The following is a 24,465-nucleotide window of genomic DNA, read 5'->3' on the forward strand; positions in this document are numbered from 1 at the left end:
AAAATTAGCTGAAAATCTCGTTTTTACTTGATAATATAATGATAATATTTATAATTGTCTGAAATAAATGCAATTTTAAAGTTTTAATTATTATTTAAACATATTAAAAAGTTTTACGCTCATTATTAATAGAGATTGAAACTAAATATTTTTTTGTTTCGAAGTTGAAATCAATGCATATTCACTGCCAAATGTCAGTTAAAAATTTTCCATATTATTCGTTATTTCTTATTTTATTTAAAGTTTTTGGTCAAATTCCAAATTTTCTCTCAAACCGTATACTTTTTTTTCAGTATAGATAGCATTGATTTACCTCATGATATGCTGCAAAACCTAATTAATCACGAATTTCTAATTTTATGTACTCTTGTCTCCAATTGTACCTCTCAAACATCCTTAATAAAACCTTCATGTCTCGGAAGGAGTCTTAGCCTTTTTTTTTATTGACTTACATGACGCTCTCTGCTCTTCAGAACATATCCCCATTTCTAACCTTTTACTATAATAAAGTTTCTATTTATTATGTTTGTGTTTTGTACTTTGTCAAATTGTATTAAATTTATTATATTTGTGGAACCGTCGGTGGTCCTGTTTGTTTACTTGCAGTTTTTATTTTGCTTGGTCGAAACTCAATCCAATTTGAACATTCCCTCGTGGGTGCTGTTGAGCGTAGGTGCAACTGAACCTGACTGTCAACCCCGGCGTCCGCTTAGTACATAATTTTAATTCAGGGAAAGTCTCGTTTTACAGCTCCGCAGTTCCTGAGCCGCTAAGTCCACATTATTATTGTACGAGCGGGCAATTTAAAGTCGGCGGAGCAGTTGACAAAAGAAATTCGTTCCCTTCGAAGAATACGAAATATACGTTGTCGTTCGTTATTCTACTGTTTTACCCCTAATATGAACCGGTGCGGTTTATGGTTAACAGTTTATTCTTACCTATTATTATCAAAGAAGAGAAACTCTGGTTGGATAGTCAACATACCGTAATTTCAATCTTTTGTGGTTTATTCTCCAAGTGGAAACATGTCTTAATAATGTTAATTTTTAGAAAAAGAAAAATAATCGACTTCAAGATTGTACCTACATGTAGGTTAAATTCATCATGATCATAAGGTCGTCAGTCTTAAGACTGATTGAACATAAACCTTCACTATTTCCTGAGGTAATCTTCGCATTTCCCCAACACTAGAACATCCCACATCCTTTACCATTTGCGAACAGTAATCTAATCTAGGTCTACCTCTACCCCTTTAACCTCCTGTTTCTGTCTTTAATATGTCTCTGACTAAACCCTCATGCCTGAGAAGGTGTCCTATCAACCTATCTCGTCTGTTCTTTATTGACTTCCGTAGAGTCCTCTGTTCTTCTATTCTTTCCAATACCTCTTCATTTATAACCTTATCTATCCACGGTATCCTCATCATTCGTCGGTAACACCATATTTCGAACGCTTTTAACCTTTTCTTTTCTGCCTCGACCGCCATCCATGTTTCGCACCCCTTACAGGGCCGTGCTCCAAACATATATCTTTAATAATCGATTTTTTTTTTTCGATTTCCTAAATTAATCGTTTGCCAGCATAGCATTCTTTCATTCATTTCATTCATTCATTCTTTTTAATGACTTGATCCTGCGCTATCCTCTGCTTTATGTCCTTACTACTCCTTCCGTCCTGACTTTTAAAAAAAAAAGCAACATTCTTCAAAACTATACTTACATGTAGGTGCAAGTAGTTGTTTAACATTTAATTAATTACAGATCTATCAAAAAAATATGTTATCTCATATCGTAGTAACATTAGTTAAAGATAGTGATTCCAATAATTCAGCCTTTATAAATTTATGAGCTTTGCAGTCAAAACAACCACCCCGGTCCTTTGTATACGTTAGACTCAGACGTCCAATTATTTTTTGTAAACGAGTTGCTCTGCTAATTCGTTATTTATGGAAAATTAAAATATTTAAAGCCATATTGGCACAACATGAGACAAACTCCTTGTCCCCGTTTAATCTGGAAAGGGCTTAAAGTATAAAGTTCAATATTGACTTTAGCACGTCAAGCTGAGATTTTCCAATTTCCTTCGAGCAATGTTTGTGCGAAAAGGCCCTGCATAAATTTAAAACTTTTCAGTCCCCACGAAACAATAATTACCCTACACCAATCATACGCCAACCTTGGTGGTTAAACTTGTAAGCTGCACAGATTCTGATTTAGAATGGAAAAGTTGCCGAACCACTTACGTATTAAACGCTTCGTATTTTTAGAAACATTTAAGATTATAAAAATAAACACAAAATGTGTATTTCAATGAGGGAAACACTTTCTGTAATTAAACCTCTGTTTTTTTATGAGCGAATAAGAGATTGTAGGGATTTTATAGAAGACAATACCATACTTATTTATGACCTTCTAGTCAAAAACAAATTTTCACCCCAATCGTAACCGTATCTTCTATCTCAACATCCCTAAAACACTGTAAAAGAGCTACCTACCGAGAGGTTTCTGTCTGTTTTCGAAACTATTGCATTTACGAATGAATTAGTGAAGATAATCTCGGCCAATATAACGATTGTCTTTTGTATTTTCCTTTTCTGTACTATTCCCGTCAGGATTCGTCCTCAGACTGAGGCATACCTAGTGAAAGGACATTTCTTGTCAATACAGGACCTCTCAATAGCCCCGTATGGAGTCCTAAATCCTAATACAACTTCTCGGTGGTAACATAAAGACTTGCGCCTTTTACCATCAATTCTTTTTTAAAGATTCTGTGGGTTGAAGCTAGACTTTTTACTTTGATCAGTTACTTATACTTGAAGGACAATTTTATACTTTTTAGGGTCCTACATTCACTTGACCAGGCTTATTTTAATTATCTGGTTTGTTCTTTATTTTACTGTCGAGGATAGTATGAAGGAATTTCAACTTTAAATTAGACACATCTGAAACTAAGATTGTTGTTGTCTCATCGTCAGTTATGTATTGTTGAAGGAAAATTACCAAATTGTACCAAACTTTGTTATGTCTAATTAGATAATGAGTTTAGTGTCCCTATCTCCTCGTGATACCTTTTGCTTTTAGTATAATAAGTGTTATAAATCGATGATGGTCAACCATTAGCCCGTTAAGATCTGGATGGTAACGCGGTATTAAGGGCGCCCTAATCCCTCAAACTTCCATTAGATGACCAGATTTGGCTAATTAAAATTCACAATGCGAGGGTAAAGGACGCATCCAGGATGACTAGCGGAGAAAGGGAACATCTACCTATATTTACAAAGGAACATTGCGGCCGTCTTCGGACAACATTACTCCCTCTCCTTCACCCTCTTGTCTGAATGTACCAACCCTTTTGCAGCGGCAACAATTAATGTAATAATGCTAACGCAAATGCGTATTGGGGCCAGTTTACTAATACCCTCATTATTACACATTAGTGAGACTTTCTATACACTTTCTAGGGAATGCTGGGTGTTGGAGATTGAAGCATTAAAGCAACATTCAGATTACACTAGAGGTTTTCCAAATCTGCAAGTTTAAAACGTTCCTGTACTTTTGAAGTATATTAGTCCAAACCTAAAGATACAAAATGGACTTCTACACTCATACTTCTTTTTAGTCGTCAAAAAGGTAACATTTTGAGGTAGAGAAGTAAGGGGATCTGTGGGTAGAAATAAAGGGCATTTTTAAGATAATATAATTAATGAGTATTAATGGTCCTTCGAGCCGGATTTTGTGCTGAATCTGGCTCGAAGGACCATAGTTTACAAGTTTTCTAAGATAGGTTAAAATAGTTTCAAACCAACTGGCTCGATGTACATAGTCCATATTGTAAATTAGTGTGTACAGCAGATGTAAGTGCAATATAAAATTCAAAAGCATATTAAACCTCTATGCGTTCTACTACTATTAATAGTTATCAGCAGGACATTACCTGATAGGAGCCCTTACAAGGCTAATCCCGCCCGAACAGTAACTGATGATGACTTATTACATTATGTGACGAAATGTTTGCGATTTGTATTTGAGTGTAATATAAAATTTTGTAGATGTTTTCATGAACTGGCTAGCAATTATTCGTCCCGTATAGAACGAAACGAGAGAGCGGAGCGTCTTGTTCGGGAAGGATCCGGGAACGCTCCCGTCTCTCATATTTACCGGAAATCAGCATAAACAAATATTTTGTTAAGTTTCGGGGGAGATACCGTAGAATGAGCATCGTTCGTTTGCCGAGCTGAAAACGGCTATTGGAAAAGCACCTATACGAGATTCGACGAAGAACGGGAGACAGACTGGATGTCGTGGAAGTTTTACAGGAGCAGATTGTAAAGTAGATCCACTCGGCTGAGCAAATATTTAAAGAAAGCTTTAGCAACGACGAGTACACAAATACACTAGAGTAAGCAAAAAATAGAAGTCGTGCCCAGACTCTCCGAGAGATGAAGAGTAAAAGGAGAACGGAAAAGAATCTGGTGCGTCTGATGACGAAGAGATGCGACAGCAACAACTTTCTGTTATAGGAGTTCATTAAAAACTGTCGCCATTAGAAGTTTCCGTAAAAAGAAGTTGCTTACATAATGAGACAGCATGGCGTCTTCTTTTTCTGCTTGTTCTTTTGCGCGCTTACACTGCACTCTCTTCATTAATAAATAAGTAATTATTCAAAAGTTTATAATTATTCGGCTCATACTTGATCAAGTATTCATAATGAAAAGCAAAAGGGGTGAATTTTCAACATCTTTATTATACCTACTTAATGTTTGATTCTCGTATAATCACTGGCGTAACGATTCATTTTGGGGATGGACAACGACTCGCGAATATCTTTGAAAAACATTAGAAGAATTCACAATTGTATAACTCACAGGTACCCACTAACCTAATGAAAAAATTGACAGTTTTGTTATTTTATTTGCATCCCCACGTATGGTTGTAGTACGGCTCTGTATTAAGTGTGCAAAACATGGATTGAAAGTGGTTGATTTTAGATATCTAGGAAGTGAGAGAGTCAGGATGGAAGGAGTAGTAGGGATATAAAGGAGAGGATACCGTAAGGTTGAGTCGCCTTTAATAAAAAGAAGTCACTTCTATGTTCGCGAACGATTCATTTAGAAATTCGAAAAAGGTTGTTACAGGTGTATGTTTGTAGCACGGCGTTGTACGGTTGCGAAACATGGACAGTGTGCGCGGTGGAAAAGAAAACGTTAGAAGCGTTCGAAATGTGGAGTTATAGGCGGGTGATGAGGATAACGTGGGTAGAAAAGGTTAGAAATGAAGAGGTATTGGAAAGAGTAGAAGAACAGAGGACTATGGAAGTCAATAAAAAAATAGGCGAGATAGGTTGGTAGGACACCTTCTTAGGCATGAAGGTCTAGTTAGAGACATATTAAAGGCAGAAACAGGAGTTAGGAGGGGTAGAGGTAGACCTAGATTAGATTACTGTTCGCAAATTGTTATAGTTTTAGGGAAATGCGAAGTTTAGGATAGGAAAGAGTGGGGGTACGTGTCCAACCAGTCTTAGGACTGACGACCTTATGATGATGATGATAACGTTCCGCATAATATCAAATGTTTAATTAAATAATGAGTAGAATTATTTTCATGTAAAATCTTTTATTGTAGGTAACTACTGATATTGTGTTCTTTGTTAAACGGTGACAAAAAGGTGCAACAGTAATTTCTAATGTAACACCCGCAGTTATTGCCATGCATTATACCGAGTTTGAACAATTCTTTGTCGGTAACGCCCTTTTTGTTTCTTTACAAAAGCAGGATTCGAATGAATGGTTGGCTAAAGGGTTGTCTCCTTATAAAGTTTCTGTTGATTTAAAAGCGCTATTATTGTTTTCCTTTGTAATAGACGTTCAAAGGAAATTGGACAGAGGAAGAATTAATAGTTCACATACATATTTGCCACTGGGTTAGTATGTACAACATACATACATACATACAAACAAAAGATGTAATAGAAAAGGCCTCTCGCATACGTATGTGTGTGTGTCGTATGTGTATGTGAACGTAGAAGGAAGAAGAAGCCGGAGATATGAGCAAAACAAACTGCCGCAATAACTTTGGGTTCTTGCAGTAGAAAGAAAGCAGCTTTTGTTCATTCCCGAACAGCTGTATAATGAAAAAAAGCTCGCCGCCAAGATTTATTAATATCTATCCGTTGTAGTAAAAGTTATATATGAGACCGATGACAACGTCTTTTGATATTGAAAATTATTATCGGTTAATATAACATACTGTATTCGATATTACATTGTATTACCCATCAAGAACAATGCAGAATGAAATTATCGAGGGATTATATTATATATAGAATATGTGATATATTATGAAGGAAAATTTAAACAAAGGGCATTCTGCCAAGCTTTCTCTAGTTAGTTAAACGGTATCTATTAATGAGACTACATTAATTTGTAGTATAATTTTAATAAAATCAAAACAAGTGGTAGCTAAATTTCACATATATATAATATAGGGTCGACATACTACATTCCATTTGTATGTATCTGCCCGTCCAATAAAGTAACACTCATTAACGAAACCTATAGGCAATTCTAGTTTTGATATAAAACCTTCCTGATGATTCCGGAAACTTCCCGCAAGTTTATATTGCTTGTATGCGTCGAGACTACGTATAATTCATGATCGTTGGCTAACAGGTCTCGAGAGATATCAAAATTGCAGCCGGTATCGATCGCCCATTGCAGCATTGGCTCACATCACCAAAAACACCCGCGGAAGCCTACATAACTTGATATTGCGAATGATGTTTGGAACTTTCAGTGAAACTAAATAAATACTTGAGTAGAAATTTTAAGAGCTTCAAGCTGGAAGTTTGTCCCCTTCTGCACTGTGGAAATTGCTAGTCGATAGTTGCAACTTTGCACCAGAAATTTCATAAGTTAGTAGCACAACTCGAAAATGCAGCTGCTCTCAGCCCCTTGTTCTTCCTTTTTCATTTTTATAAAATGCTGTGTCGATGGCGTTACATGAACCACAACTCAAATTTCAAGCAATTAGTAGATGATCTCACCGCCGGGACTTGAAGTTTCCTAATCATCCACTTAAAGAACTTCTCTCGTAGTAGTTAGCAAGATCTGATCTTAATGCCACCGTAGAAGTATCGATTGAACGGCAGGAAGCAATTATCGTAGAAATTTTAAGCAAAAGTGGGTACTTGCCTTTAACGCAAATGCAAACAAATCTAAGAAATGCCTTGATTTTCTCTCTATAGCAGTTGGTTTGTTGGCACAAGCAGACTAAAATTTGAAGATTTGTTCTGCTTAATATGTTTGATCTAGTCGCTAGACAAAAATTTCCAGTCTCTCTCCAGTCTCTTAGAGTCTTTCAGTCTTTCAGCGTCTCTGAGAGCGTCTCTCACAGTCTTTCACAGTCCGTTAGTTATTGCCTAGGGGTTTTTATGGATCTCTCACAGTCTCTGTATGAGAGACTCGAACGATAAAATTGTTAATTCAGGGATTCGAGTCTCTGACAGAAAGACTGAATGAATAAAACTGAAAAACTGAGAGACTCGAGTCTCTCGTAGAAAGACTGGGATCTCTGAAATATGTTGAACTCAGAAAATTTTAACCATGTCTATCGAGACACCACTTATTGAGAGAGATTCGAGTCTCTCGTTCAGAGATTCGAGTCTCTCGTTCAGAGACTGGATACGAAATGAGGATCTCCCTATAAGCGACTCGAGTCTCTCGTTCAGAGACGCTAAACAATTTTTTTAACAATTTCTCAACAGTCTCTCCCAGCGACACCAGAGAGACTCGATTATAGACGGAGACTCGAGTCTCGCTTTCAGAGACTCTGAGATACTGATCATTTTTATCTCGGGTTAAACATTCTCGAAGATCTCGATTTAGGATTAACTGACTGACATAGAGATCATCAAAATTCTAAAGTAGCTAAAGTAGCTTTATGCAGCTGTAGTATCTATGAAGGGGAAATATACGAATTTGGTCAGATGCTTGTTGGACGTATGAGAAACTATTCTGTTGGACATTATTATTGCATGGAAGGAGAACAGTGGATGCTGTAGAAGTCAATAAGAAAAAGGAGGAACAGGATGGCAGGACACGTTCTAAGACGTGAATGTCTATTGAGAGACTTATTAGAAGCAGAAACAGTAGTAAAGAGTGGCAAAGGAGCACCTATATTCGAGATGTGAGGTGTGGGTACTAGTTTTAGGGAAAAGGAAAAATTGGATCAGAACATGAAGGAGTTGAGCAGTAGGTGCAATCAGTCTTTGGACTTGCTACCCTACAAGGACGATGATGAAGAAGTTTGTTAAACAATGTAAAGTAGTTTTGTTTTGTGTTGTAGACTTGAAGTATGAATTCATGAACTTTGAGGTCAAAATCACCATTCTAAAAATACTCGTAGATACAAGTCAGTTGTAGCATTTATCGAAAGTTGTGGGGTTCCCCAACCAAAGGACTCCACGACAGAAAATTATTTAAGAACCACACTCGTTCAGTATATTCTTTTTGTTCACAACAAATCCCTAAAGGAAAACTTGTTTCTATCTTGAACTATAACGAAAGCTGTCACGTTGTGAGAAAAACTATCAAATTTGCGCCGCATTAGGTAAGTACATAACTCTTCTTCTTATGACTTCACCACGGTCGGGCGGACGGCGTAGCCTAGTTTTTATTAATTTCATCCCCATTTTCGCCAGACGAAAGCGTAAATTCTTAACTGAAAATGTGTTCCCTTTGTTTCACGTTTCTGATTTAAATTTCAAATGCAAAGGGTAGCGGGCGTCGTCGTCGTTGTCGTCGCCGTCGTCGTCGGTGGCGGCTGACGCGGGCGTCGCACATTTCGGTTGGCGATTTATGTATTGTAGCAGTAGCGACATTATTCTTACGTACGTATATGTAATATGTATACATATAAAGTGCTGATGTGTCATGTGTTGGACAGACTGACGTGACGCCCGGTTTTAACTATTTGTACGTATACGTATGTATGTATATATGAATGGATATACGTGGTGGGTTTTTGTGTGTTTGTTCCACTTGGCCGCGACTGACCAAAGTGTGCGCCGGCTGCGTCAATTTCCCCTTTTTTTGCTGACCGAACAAGAAAACATTCTGCAAAGACCTTTGTCACCATGTCACCATGGACCGCACGTTGTGGTACAAATATTTCTTTTTTCCTCTTTCCTTTTGGCTTTTATTGCTTTCGTGGATGCGGTAGTACTTTTTTTTTGAGATCTGGCTTTGTTTACCATTTTTTCAAAAAGGACGTGTTTGCAAATGAGAGACTAGGCCTTTCATTGTTAACTAACAATTGAGAACTCCTTGAGGGATATAAAAAGTATAAACCTTTCCGTAATGTTGTTGACTAAACCATCTGAAGGTGCCTGTTTCCACGATTGCTTTCGGTGATATTAAGATATTGAGAAGAAAAATACATAATATAGCTTGTAGGTATATATTTATCCAATTTTTGTTCACGTGTTTCATTTATTTAATTGCATTTTGACTGAGCTCGGCCCTTATTGTTAGCCTTCTCTGGAGTCCCTCTAAATTATCCTTTTCATCAAAATGATAATACGGGGACTATAGTAATGGAATGCACAAACTCACCCTGGTTACCACAAAACTTCTTTACTTCAAGCATGTATTTTGCCCAGTTCTAATACTATAACAAGATGGGCGAAACACGTGTCCGCAGTGAACAGGTTTTGTAGTAACTAGAGAACAATGGTAAAAAAAGAGACAAGCTCATCCTGGTTACCACAAAACCTGTTCACTGCGAATACGTGTTTCGCCCAGTTCTAATATTAAAACAAAGTGGGCGAAACACGTGCCCGCAGTGAACTGGTTTTGTGGTAAATATGAGACTATGGTAAAAGACTTGTTCACTGCGAACACGTGTTTCACCCAGTTCTAATGTCGGAACAAGGTGAGCGAAACACGTTTTCGTAGTGAACAAGTTTTGTGGTAACTTACGTGAGTCACTTTTTGGTTTATGCATTTGTAGAGATAACAATATCTCGCTTTCCATACTAATAATGGCATGGAACTTTGGCTTAAGATTAGAACTATATTACTATGAGTAAAATTGATTTAGACTTAGTAATTACTCTTCGTGAGTTTAGAGGCAAAAGGAGGAAGAAAGACTGTTACGTTCTGTAGTGATCCTATGGATTAAGCGGTTTTGTGAGACATTAACAAAATAAGTAAGTAATTCCGAGTACAATCAATTACATAGGTATATAGATACGTACATACGATATGTATATACATGTACGCTTACAAAGTATGGATTTTAATCTCGTATTTATGCATTTATATAAAAGAGGTTTATGGTTTCCGATGCGTTCTATTCGGTGGCCGGAATTGTGGCGTTACGTTTGTTAGTAGAGGTTGCATTCGACCGGATGTGATAGAATGAAATAACTCACATTATTTAGGGCAACTGCACCCCTGCCGCGCTTCGCTGCTCTCTAAAGGTAGGTATCGAACAAAATTGGTGAAAACTCTTTTCGAGCGATTTATTATTTGGCAAGCTTTGTAAACCCGACCGGAAACGTTGTTCTTGACGTGCTCTACGATCTGTTTCTGGCAGAGAAAAGTTCGCCAGCTCGTACCAGACACGTCACGAAAACCGGCCGAGATGAGCCTTCAACTTTGCAGACAGCTTCGCAACGGAACGATTAGTGATAACAGATCTACATCACGTTAACAACTTATCATTTTCAATTTAACGTTTTTGTTTTTCTTTTCTTTACGTTTTTCCAATAGTTATCTTCCAGTACCAGTACTGTATGAAAATAAATAAAAGTAAAATTAAAATACTGGTATGCAAGGGAAGGAAAAGTAGTGAATGAGCGAATATAAAGATAGGAGACGAGAAATTAAAATAAGTGACTGATTTTAGATATGTAGGAAGTCAGATAAGTCAGGACGCAAGGAGTAGTAGGGATATAAAGCAGAGGATAGCGCAGGGTCGTGTCGCTTTTAATAAAAAGAAGTCACTTCTATGCTCGCGAACGGATAATTTAAAAATTCGAAAAAGGTTGTTAAAGGTGTTTTTGGAGCGTGGCGTTGTACGGGTGCGAAACATGGACTGTGGGCACGGCGATGAGGATAACGTGGGTAGAGAAGGTTAGAAATGAAGAGGTATTAGAAAGAATATGACAACAGAGGACTCTATGGAAGTCAATAAGAAATAGGCGAGATAGGTTGGTAGGACACCTTCTCAGACATGAAGGTCTAGTCAGAGACATATTAGAGGCAGAAACAGGAGTTAGGAGCGGTAGAGGTAAACCTACATGATGACGATGATGATCTTCATAATAGGGTACAGGCCTGACGCTGGAAGCTGGCGGAAATTTTAAAATGGCGTGGATGCGCGGTGGCAAAAGTAGGCAGTTTTAGGTGTAACGATTGCAGCTCTCTTTCTTCAGTATTCTTATCATGGGCGTAGATTAAATAATTAAAAATATGGATCAGTGAGCAAGTAATAGACAGACAAACAAAAGAACTAATTGTTGATGTTGCTGAAGTGATAGAGATTCCCATGATGACAGTGAATGTGAAAACTAACTATAAAACAAAAGCAATAGGTTTTATTTTCTAGTACGCTACTGTCCTATCAGTATTAATACTGTAATTTACGCCTACTGAAAGCTTATTTGTGTACCAAGTGACTTACCTAAATAGGTCATAAATGGGCAAGTACCTGCGCGACCGCTCGCCAGCGTCCTTCGTCGGACCTGTACCTTCTTTAACAGGAATTAATTGTAACAATTAATTGTAAAAAAATGTCTGAAACAAGGAACTAATGCATCTACTATTTGTTTTAGAAACTAATGAGTTGTTTGACTTTTAAACGACCCGGTTATTCTGCCATCCTCTCTATAAAGTTTTATTATCTGCAAGAACCCCATTTCTGTGTAAGTTTACCAGGATGATATCTCCTTTATCCAGTGTCTCGTCCTGCCAAGAGTCAACTCATCGAGAAAGTTAAACTGTAGGTACATGATATATTTATGTATTAGTCTTACCTAGGACCCACGTATATATATTTGTCATACATATATCAGGCAAGTTCTGATATCTATTCATATAATCGCAACACCAAGAACAAAGTCAAACAGTAGGAGAGATGGCTTGTTCGCGTGATCCGATATGTTAATGTCGCCATGATATTTTATGCGAAAGTTACGTAGTTAAAGTAGCCCGAGGGGTTTAATCTTAGGGGGTAGTAGAAATTCGAATTAAACGGGGCATATAAGGAACATGATAACGACTGTACAAAACAAATAAACGAAACCAGTCGGCGTCGTACCATCGGCATTGGGAATGTTGAATGCAAAACAGGAACAGATGTTGCCGCCCACATGTGAGATGCTCTCCTTGTAATAAAAGCAACGGTGGTAAAGTGCATTACCATTTTAGCTGAACTTACAATAATAATACGTAAGATGAAAGCCGTAACGTGGATATTCCACAAAGAAAAACGTTTTATCATATCCGTTAAGTTGGTCATAAATAGACTTTTATAGGTGTGATGTTGAAAGCCAGTATTTCCAGTGTAATGCTCCACAATAACAATAATATTATTAATGACCTGCTTTTGGTCCCGTCGTAATAAGTAATTAATGGTGCATCAAGAGGTTTAATTATATTATAATATCATTTATGCATTTATCATATTTGATTTTGGTAATAACCATATGATATTTGGAAAAAAAACGGAGCAGCTATTTTTTATTATATTTTCAGTAAATTGCTTTTTCAATTAAATTTAGCTAAAGCGAAGAACACACTTACGCGGGCGCGGGCGCTAGTGCGTTCGTGATGGCGGTGATGGTCAGACATCAGACCCATCTATTGAAATTAAATTAATGGACACATATTTGTTGTTACATTTCCGCCATACCCGGGAAATATACAGCGATCTCCTAAGTTGTTTCCGTTATAAAAATGGGTTGAATTTGATCGGGGATTGCGTGTAATTTACTTAGGTGACATAGAAGATAGTAGGGTAAATATCTACATGATGGCCCCCACCCCCATAAAAAGTTATGGGGGTTGAAAGTTGATTATTTTGTCAATTTTCATCCACTATAATTCAAATAAAATTCATTAAAAAAAATATTTTCAAGCGGGTGGAGGTGGGGGATCGAAAGAGGGTGGTCACTTGAACAAAACCCGATAACCTAACCTAACCTAATATAAACTTTGCGGCGGTCTCACCCCCATAAAAAGTTATGGGGGTTGAAAGTTGATTATTTTGACAATTTTCATACACTATAATTCAAATAAAATTCATTAAAAAAAATATNCCTCTAACCTTTTGATCTTTTCACTGTAATGATATAAATTACTTTAATTAAATAAAAATCACATGTATGTGTGCTTTCTATCGCAGTCGCGATCGTTACGATATCGCGAACGCGGTCGCGGTTACGATCGTGTGTGTTCTTCGCTTAAAGCGAATCTAACGCTATTTATTTTAATATCTATTGTTTTGAATAACATTACCGACATTAATTACCTCAAGGCAGTTCAAGGTTACTTCAATTCATTTTGCAAACGGAACAGTTGAATCATAAATACACGATACCTACAGACGTATGTACGTACCTGGTTAGTTTAGTAATCGCGAATAATGAATGCATTTTAGTGTGAATTAAATTTAAAAACTCTTGTTTTTTTTTGTGAAAATAGATTTCGTTCGTATTATAAAAGTGAACAAGTTAACTGGACGTGGGTAGTAAATAACAAAGGTTTGTGAATATTTTTTATTAATTATTTACCGTTAGTTTGAGATTCATATTTACAGGAAAATACACATTGTGCACAAAGTATTACATCATTTACTAAAAATTAGTGAGTTGGTACATTTATTTTGTACATTATATTGTTCGAGAATTTATGATGTGCAAAATATATGCATACACATATGAACCTCAAAATGAATTCATATGCGTACCGTATTACGTGAATTTTAAATACAGAGGTATGAAAAAATATCAAAGGAAAACCGAAAAAAAGAACAAAAGAAAATTAAATGAGCCTCTGGATGGTGTTTGTCGAAAGGGTTTGAATAATTTAAAACACGAATAAAAACGACTGACTTTGTCATGTATTTTAACGCAAAATTCATCAATTGGTAAAGGTCTAGATGATGGGGTGGGGGTATCAAAAGAGGAGGTCTCCCCCACCACTGTACCATAAAAAGATCGTGGCGGTCTCACCCCCATAAAAAGTTATGCCAATTTTTATACATTTTTAGGCATGTAAATATTTATATAGTCATTCTTAAACAATATTCAAAGGTAAAACTAATGAAAAATACATTAAAAATATTGAGAAAGTTATATAAAACATTATTTAAATATCTTTATCAATAGGACAGGTTAGGTTAGGTTATCGGGTTTTGTTCAAGTGACCACCCTCCTTCGATCCCCCACTTCCACCCGCTTTAAAATAATTATTTTATTGAATTTTATTTGAATTGTAGTGTATAAAAATTGTCAAAATAATAGAATCCCCCTGGGGGTGAGACCGCCGCAACCTTTTTATGGGGTTTTACTCAGGCGAGCACCCTCTTTCGATCCCCCCTATCCCCACCCCCTTTGGGTGTGGGGGGCCATCACCTAACCCCCATAACTTTTTATGGGGGTTAGACCGCCACGAACTTTTTATGGTAGAGTGGTGGGGGAGACTTCCTATTTCGATCCCACCCACCCCCACCCCCGTCATCTAGACCTTTACCCATCAATTTTCGATGTCTCCCTCCCCTTACGTAGCGGGGTTGTAGCGCGAGTTGTGACCGCTACCCCCCTGACCTCTCCATTGCGTTGTACTTAAAAGTTTTTAACTTTAATTTAAAAAATGGGTTATAATTTGTAGGAATAATTCAATTTTGATTGACATTTGATCCTTTTCCACGTAACAGAATTGAAATGATGACACGATATTCTCTTCTGAGTGCCTTCCTCAGGTGTAAAGATTTATGTAGAAAATAAATATCTGTGTACATGTATAGAAGGAGACCTTAGATAGAGTTTCTCGCGTAAATAAACTACTTACATGTAAATGAATTTTGTATACGAGACGTTGTACTTTTGCCTGTCACTTCTCAGTCGAGATTTTCTGTGATTCAGTACATGATTCTGAATTGTACATTGCATTGCAAAACAAAAGCCTCCAGCGTCGAATTGAACGGAGGAAGAAGAAGAAGTAGCAAGCACTTTAACCCCCTAACAATGTAATAACTTTTACAAGATTTAGGAATTCCAGGTGTATAAGGTGTCAAATATTTCTCGGAGGCTTTTCGGAATTCGACGGAACGTCTAGGAAGCTAATGGAATGACAGTTCTTTTACCCTCTGGCTTTATAAGCAGTTTTGATAAAGAGAGACAATGTATGCACTGTGTTCTCTTTCGTAAAGGGGTTGTAGTTTAGTGGGCCTTGTTTTCATAAGGCTTATCTTTTTAATTAAAAATAAATTGAAAAAATACTAATAATTAAAGTAAGCATTAAATTCCAATTATAATAATAATGATAAAAATAATCATAACGTTCGAAAAATGAAAAGAAATATGTACTTCATTTAAAAATATTATAAAAAATAGTACGCACAACATACTTTTCATTTGATATAAGTTTAGTGTAAAAAAATAATATACTAATAACAAAGAAATTCATTTAAACAGATTTTATTTATTGCAAGAAGATTTTTTTTACTATTCCTTTCTAACTAGCGAGAGGCGAATTGTGTACGGCCTTATGACCATAAGGATTCATTTTTAAAGCATCTTTTGCTGTCTTTAGGGTTAGTACCTACTAAGTACAGAAAAAACTTTTTGCTAGTGGAAATAGTTTATTATATATTATANATTATTTCGGTTTTTTTTAAGGGGTCTCTATTCAAACTTAAAGCCGGCCCTGTATAGGGTTTCGCGTATCATTAAAATAAACATCTCTAATGTTGGTACCCATACAAATCGCGATTGGTCAAAATTCGACATATATTTACTTTCTAATTGTAACCTCACCTTTTTATTTCTGTACTTTAGAGCAATAACAAACAACATTATTATACAATCGGAATAATCCGTACGTATTCGTATGTGTTTTTATACACTGGGCTTTTCGTGTTCGGGAAAATGGAATGCATGGTCTATACATTAATGATCTTTATGAACATGGTAAATAGAGTTCATTCTCGACTATTTCGTTGCAGCTTTTTTTTATTTCATACTGTGCAAACAATCGTCATAAGCTGCATGGTCGTTTGCAAGTGATAGCGTGTTTCGTGGTTTCCGCGATGTTTCTGCACCGCGTCGGTCTATTTAATTAATATATCGTTAGTTAGAAAAAGGATAATTGTACTTTTAAAGAAAATAGTATAATTATAGTGGTATTTTCGGTAATCGAAAGTGTTGTTAAAAAGGAAATTCTCGTTTCGGTTCGTCGCGTCGGTTTGTAGGTATTTGCAAGTTCGTATAAAGTGATATGTTTTACTGACTGCTTTTAGTTTTAACGTACTTTTGTATCTAATAATAATGAGCGACCGAGATGATTTATTGAAAAAAAAGCAACATTGCACAGGTTAGTTATTCGACAGCAAGTCGAGGTAGCAAATTAATAAAGGTGATGGTCAGAATTTTTGTAATGAAATATTTGGTAAAAGTACTAAACAATCAGAATAAATAAAAAGCACACAGAATGGCCAGGTTGGGTTAGTTACATAATTGGATTTAAATGCATAATAACTTCTTGGATTTAAGACCCTTATTGACCCTTCATATTTAAATATTGTTCCATTAACTCTGATGTTTTTGAAAGACAACTTCATTTGTCTTCTCTACAACTTTAGTTAATATTTTTCATTGTTAAAAGTTAAAAAATGTGAGATTCAGTGTATTCCAGACGAACTTGTCTTTCTTAAAATCATCATATAGGTACATTAAAAAAAAAGTAATTAATATTTCTAGAACAAGGAAAGATTCGAATTAGAAAAGATGTCGACTTATAGAAATTCGTATCACAAAAGTCAGACAGTAGAATTATTTTGAAAGTCCAATTCCAATATAAAGAATGGACGGTGAATGTTTGGTTAGTAGACTCCAAAAGAATATATTTTTGAACGTTATACCTAAATATAAGGCAGAAGTGAAATAATGGCTAGCTCCTAGACTTTGATTTATTCGTTGCTTTAGCGCAGTTTTACTTCTTCGTAGAGATTTAGTCCTTGAAATAGTAGCCTCATTATTTAACATCTTAGCTCACAATGGAAACTGCAGCATCCAGATGCATTATGCAGGCATGTGTAGGCAAATATGGATGCTGATATACCTAGTTATTGAATTTTCCATCAGAAAACGTTTAAGATGCCTTTCATGAAGTAGTAAAAGATCTGAAAAACATAAAACATCAAGAATAAAATAGAAAAAAAAGCAAAAACAATAGGAGAGTATAAAATTAATTGTAGGAACGCGAAGCAACTAGACCAAATGAACATGAATTTATGATCCTGGTTTATAAATTTCCTCACACTATAGGACCTTAATGATTACAGATACTCTTGGTAAATACTTGACATGCTAAAACAATAAATTGTAGAGCGAATGCTACGTTGAAAGCAATTTCGTTTTCTTTTGTTTCTGACTTTATATTCCAATTTTATTGTTAGCAAATGTTTGGACTAATTAGGAACATTTCTTTTCCAGAACAGTATAATACAAGCATCGGTCCTTTGAGGTTTCGTAATCCACAAATAGGTGAGTACTTTTGACATTGATTTTCATTTATTCGAACTTTGGCTGCATTAGCCCAGAAAACTGAATATTAGATTCAGATAAAGCTAATGGATTTCCAAATTTTCCACTGCTAGTAGGATTCCTTTATTACATAGGTGTAAGTATATTGCTATCGTAAAAACAAATGAAAAGAATTTTACGAGTGTTGAAAGTAAAAAGGTGGAACAATTGCGACCGTAAGGTCTTTATATGCACGGTTCAAAGGTCGTTTATTAGGTGCGATAGTACAAATTCTTCTCCTAATGTGCCCTTATCTTACATAACACCGAAAAGAAAGAATAAACCACATTTTTAATGTCTTTGACAGTCGTTAAGTTTGGCGCTTCTCTTACATTAAAAAGTTTTTCGTCAGTTTTATAGATCATTTCGGTACTAACGGCCTGCGCCAGAAAACCCTTTACTTCCTCGTACACAGTAACAGCCGTTATCATTTTAAATTTATGTTGATAATACACGAATTTGCAGCTTGCATCACCGCACAGTTGCTTCTCAGATAAGGGTTTTTCTAAAACTTTAATTATAAATCATTTTAAGGTACGAGCTCGGAACTGTACAATATACAATCCAATTAATTTTTAATTCGTTTGTTATAGAAAATTTCAAGAATTTAGATAAACGACCTGTTAGATATTTGCTTATAAAATTTCTTGTTTTTTAGATATCCTTAGAAAGGGAAAGTAACCCTTTAGGTCTTAAATGTCTTACAGGATTTATAAATTCACTACCAACATATTTTTTGACATAATATTATTCTTATCATGACACAATAGATTATACTGATTCTTATTCAAAATAAGTTACCTTTCTTTATATTTTGTATATAAGATTTTGAAATTTGTTGCATAGATTTTATGATTCTTAATTGTATCTACTTATGCACCAGTCTTTCTTAAGTAAGGAAGAACAAAGTCAGCAGAATCAAAAACAGGACATGGAGAGTTAAATTTTAATTAAGTGTCTTAATGAGAAATTAAATTCTTCTGGCATTTTTTAAAAAATGCTGCTCTGATAGGTTAAAATAAAGTCAGCAGTTTGGTCACACAATAATTAAATGCGAAAATTCGAAACAGACTAATTACGAATTAAATGTTCTTATTATTTTTCCAGTAAAAAAAGTGTTGGCATAAAAGTGAGCTGAAAATTTCTTTCAATGTCTGAATTAAAGGCTTATTTTATTTTTAAGAAGTTTAGCACAGTACCAGTATAAGTTTCGTTCTCCAATTTTTATTATCATTAAATTGACGACTGGTCTGTTTTGAGATCATTTAATTAAAAAATTAATGTTAATTTCATTGTTTAAACAATTTTTTTTGCTACTAATCTAATCTTAAGACAAGAGAACATTAATTTTTAAAAAAATACTTGTGGCATCTAATTTCTTATTATCCTTTGCTGGGCTTTTAAACGGTCCATGATTGAAACAGTGGTTTTCCTTGCTCGAACCTGTTTTTAGCCCAAGTTGCGAATTTTTATTTACTGGAAAGGGATAAGAACATTTAATTTGTAACTGATCCGCTTAATGAGCATTTAATTGCTTAAATGCTTTGCGAACTTAATGTTAAGCTGAGAAAATTCCAGCAGAATTTGATTTTTTAATAATAAAGGCACTCAATTAGAATAGAGAAAAATTGAAAATAGAATAATGAGTATTCAATTGCCCATGTATCCGTTTTTGGTTCTCTCTAAACATTTATAAGTATTTGGAGTGTTCTTTAATTCTTTCTCACAAATTGCCTGTCGTTTGGCGTATGTATTTATAACGGTTTGTTTATTATATATCAAAGATTTGTTATTCTCATACTTAGCTTAAATGGATACGAATTATTACATTTTTCCATAGTCTATCTCTTCGATTTCGTTTATTAATATTTCCCTTCTTTTACATTGGTGACGAGGGCGTATTTATTGTAGCTCGGACCTACTGTTTTAAACTGACCATTGACTACTTGGTTGTCCAAACGGGCTGTCATTCACATATTTAATTGGATTTCGACATTGCCGTGTGCATCCATGGTCCGAGCTGGTGAGGGCTGATGGAATCGCAATTAATTTTCGGTTTTACTGCGAATGAAATATCGGCTTCTCTCCAATTGCACCATTGTCAAATGACAAAGTCGTCAGTATTAACCACTTGCTTGCGGTCTTCATTTAATCCAAGTTTAATGCATTCCCTGCGGTTGATAGCTTATACTAAAAACTACCTATTTGTATCTACATCATAAGTAAAATCGAAATTCTTAGATATTTAAATTTCTATAATATAAGTTAAACGTTCAAAAGTTTATGTATTTTTTAAATTTATTTTGAACTTTGAACTCGTTGAGTGAAGTAGGAAAGAATCAAAATTAGTAATATTAGAAATTCGAAAAAGATTGTTAAAGGTGATCTAAAATCAGCCACTTCTTCTAATTTTTCGTCCCTTATCTTTATATTCGCTCTTTCCCAACTTTTTCTTCGCTTGCATGCGAGTATTCTTGTTTTACTATTATTTAATTTTATATAATAGCGTTAATTTATCTATCTAATACACAGTCTGTTAAATAGAAGTTAAATACAGTGTAAACTCTTTATAACGTCACTCGATTTAACGACAAACTCCTTAAAACGTCGAAATTGCTTGACTTTTGGTTGGTTTACATTGTTTTCTATACAATATTACACTCTGTATAGCGTCACGCTCACTCTATTTAACGACAACAATGCGGCATTATAAATCATTAAGCAGTACTTTCTAAGTTGCCGAAATAGATAAGAACTGATGCTGTGTACGTTGTTGAAGAAGACGATCCTGTCCCTCCACCAAGCATCAAACAAGCACTTGATGCAGCGAAACTATTAAAAAAATACTTTTTATATAATCAAATTGATCCAGCAGTATCTCAAGATATGAGTAAGATACGTAACAAAATACAATTAAAATATTGGAGCAGCAAAAAACATCAGACGAAGATAATAGGCTATACGCAATGTATGAATAATAATGTTCGTGTGCAAAATGTGTACTATATTGGTAAATGCATATTATTATAGAATAGTAAAATAATATCTTTTATTTCTCTCCATTTAACGACCACTTTTTATAACGCCGAAAGATGTTCAGTCCCTTAAGTGTTGTTATATAGAGTATACACTGTACTTATTATAAGTATGGATGGTTCATATTTATTTGTACCTGAGTTCCGTGATTTTGAGGCTATTTTCACGTCTTGAAGAGCTACTTGCATATTTAATGAAAGCGAATCAGTGTTGGGGGAAATGGTCTAAATGTTGGCGTCAGTTATGGCGCGTGAAACGCGAGTTTCTCTCGTTCCCGCGTGCCGTCGTCACTTGGTGAATTATTAAGGAAGAGGATAGATAGAAGATAGAACAGTTCTCATTATGGCTGGCTCAGTCCTGTAAGCCCTGAAGGCAATCCCGTAATCTTTCAGCGTACCTGCCTGTCAAACGTAATGTTCGCAAACGACTGTAATTTATTGAACGATTTAACAATTTCCTTACGAATTTTATCCGCGGCTTGATATCCACGACCGAAAAAACCGCCGGCATATTCAAAAGATTACCTGAAAACTGAGATTGACTTACAAATTTAATGACCGCGGAATGTTCGGAGCGATGCGAAAGAAGAACGTATAAATGTGACGAAAAAACGGACGAAATAGAATTACATGAAGAAGATTAACCGAGGATAAGAATTTACTTGCAGTTTTGTTACTTATTTTCGTTGTGGAATGATTGAAAAGCTTTGGAGTTAGTTCGACGTTGACATTCACACTATTATCAAAGATTATTTCAGGTAAAGTATTAAAATTTAAAGAGGTTAGAAGTTTTGCATAGGGATAGGACAAGAAGTCAAACCTTTTTTCCTTTAATGCAATTGATACTCAAATGGAAAAACAAGACCAATATTAATCTCAAAAGGCGATTTTCGTAGACCTAGATTAGGTTACTGTTCGCAAAAATGTTTGGTAAATGTCTAGATGACTAGATAACTTTTTATGGGGGTGAGACCGCCACGAACTTTTTATGGTACAGTGGTGGGGGAGACCTCCACTTTCGATCCCCCCACCCCCAACTCCTTCGGAGGCCATAATCTAGACTTTTACCAAATGTTTTAATTGCATTGAGTTGAAAACTTGAATTTTTTGCAGGATTATCGATTCATAGTCCTTTCTCTGCCAATTCTTAATGGAAAGGGCACAAACAAGTGAAAAATAATGGGTTCTGATACTGAACTATAGATTTATATAACTATCTTTGTTCATTATGATTTTATATCTTTCTTCTTTTTTAATTGTCTCTTGTTCGGTGCGACCAATATTTCGTTAATTTCCTGTTTCTCTCATTGTCGCGAAATTTTATGCCTGTCTGGAATTGTACGTCTGAAATGTCGTGATATTATGAGAGAGCAGTGCACAGAGAGAAGCTAGGAACATATAGAAACGAGATACTGTATTTTGACGTAAGTTAATCGTAGCGCTCAAAACTGGGTCCATTCATCTGTAATTGTATTCATCAGAAGTGGCACAGCCAGGATTTATATACAATAATAATAATTAATTCGTCGTGGATGGAACGCCGTTATTAAACAATGGTTCATTTTCATGACAGTATAAGAGAGACGGGGAGCAATTAGGAGCCCTTATTCCCCACTTCACTTTACTTACTTGCTTCCTACGCAAATGGTTTAAATGCTAATCCAAACACGTTCGACTGATGTCTGGGACGTTTCGGATTGAGAGATGGCAGATGAGAGAGAGAGAGAGCCTGTTTCGCGTTGTTTGCCGTCCTTCTTCAGTCAGTGGCTGGAATTCACCGAGGGGAAATAGACCGTTTTAATTTTCTTTGTTTTAACATTCGGCCTTCGTCTTGTCTTGCAGATCTTACGATTGCCAACGTGACGGTCTGCACTCACGACACTGGCCGAATAGAAATCAGAATGTTTTAAGGAAGTCTAGCGACAGATTCCTTTGGAAGGACCGGCCCCGTCTTAGCGGATCAACCGAGGAACAAAAAGAAAGATTTCCGAGAAAAATATATCAATTTTCACGACAGCACAATTGAATATAAATAATGAAGGAAATACCAAACGTCAGGATAAACGGTTATAATTGATTCTATTTTCTGATAAATATAAATTTCGTTTGACAATTTGTAACAATAAAACAAATGATTCAAAAACACCATTACTTTGAATAGTTTAAATAATTTGTATAGTTTCTTTCTTTCGATATATTAGAGAAGGAAGATAGTGTGGAGATAGATGAGCTAGGTTATCCCATAATGAAAGAAGAGTTCGATGTAGTATAAAAAAACTAAAGAATAATAAAGCGCTAGGTGTACCTAGATAGGATACAGGGGGAAATTCTAAATCATGCAGAACAAGAGGTTAGAGAAAGTGTGTTTAAACTAGTTAGTCACATTTACGAAACGGGGAATGTTTCAGAGAATTATAAACGCAACGTTATAGTAACCATATCTACAAAGAGAAGCACGGATAGGTGCGAGACATTTAGAATAATTAGTTTTACTTCCCATGCGTCAAAAATCGTAACTAGAATTGTACAGAGGAGGATGGAGAAATGGGCGGAAGAAGTAGTAGGAGAAGATCAATTGGGGTTTAGAAGAAATAGAGGAATGCGGGAGCACGGCGCTGTACGGGTGCGAAACATGGACAGTGGGCGCGGCGGAAAAGAAAAGGTTAAATGCGTTCGAAATGTGGTGTTACAGGCGAATGATGAGGATATCGTGGATAGAGAAGGTTAGAAATGAAGAGGTATTAAAATTAATAGGAGAACAGAGGACTCTATGGAAATCAATAAAAAATAGGCGAGATAGGTTAGTAGGACGCCTTCTCAGGCATGAGGGTCTAGTTAGAGACACATTAGAGGCAGATACGGAAGTTAGGAGGGGTAGAGGTAGACCTAAATTAGATTACTGTTCGCAAATATGGGTTATTCTAGTTTTAGGGAAATGCGAAGATTAGCTCAGGATAGGAAAGAGTAGAGGTGCGTGTCCAACCAGTCTTAGGACTGACGACCTTATGATGATGATCGACATTAAATGATAATTTTTTGAAAAATGAAAATTTGGCGCTCTTTATTCCATATTTTCCTCAATAATTGCTAAATGCATTAGGTACATTGTCGTGGCGTTTATCATGATTCAGGTGAATTACTCGTTTCGATGTAATGCCAGTTGCATTTACCTCTCGCTTCGTTTGATAATAGGGTGATATTTTTCGTCGTAAGAATGGGGAGGGTGGAGACAATTCCAAAATAATCCTACATTTCATTATTTTAAATCGAAACGGTCTTGGCAAAATTTCAAATGGCTTTAAAGGAAAGACTGTGTAACCCGGTTAACATAAAGGGAAAAATATAACTCCCTAAAATTGCTCTAGCACAATTTAGTCGAGTGGAATTGATTTTCGTCGTCTTATTCTTAAACGTACAGTAAATGTTGTATGTAAATTCTCCGTATATTCCAGTTGAATTTAAATAGGGACTTTTTGGCATGGAATCTAATTAGATCTACATAAGAGCATGCTGTAAGCAAATTTACATATACATACATACGGTTATACGAGTTGATCCTTTTAATTGGATAATTCTCCACCGTACAAACAACTGGTTACGAATATACGGCGTATCTCTTTGA

General features: G+C 35.7%; 1 protein-coding gene across 10 annotated transcripts in view; it reads left to right on the top strand.

Annotated features, from left to right (window-relative positions):
* Window positions 1–24,465, top strand: part of LOC108737683 (complexin) — a 314,656-nt gene that overhangs the window by 76,000 nt on the left and 214,191 nt on the right. For 8 of the 10 annotated variants that reach the window (XR_003231945.1, XR_003231944.1, XM_018470714.2 and 5 more), the window contains one exon: window positions 17,719–17,769. The gene's annotated coding sequence lies outside the window, so the exon portion shown is untranslated. Of the gene's footprint in view, window positions 1–13,608; window positions 13,765–16,296; window positions 16,598–17,718; window positions 17,770–24,465 lie in introns of those variants that run through there. The other 2 variants (XM_018470713.2, XM_018470715.2) reach the window with 2 other exon arrangements.

This window comes from Agrilus planipennis, unplaced genomic scaffold (assembly GCF_000699045.2).
Source record: "Agrilus planipennis isolate EAB-ADULT unplaced genomic scaffold, Apla_2.0 scaffold7, whole genome shotgun sequence".
NCBI classification, from domain to species: Eukaryota; Metazoa; Arthropoda; class Insecta; order Coleoptera; family Buprestidae; genus Agrilus; species Agrilus planipennis.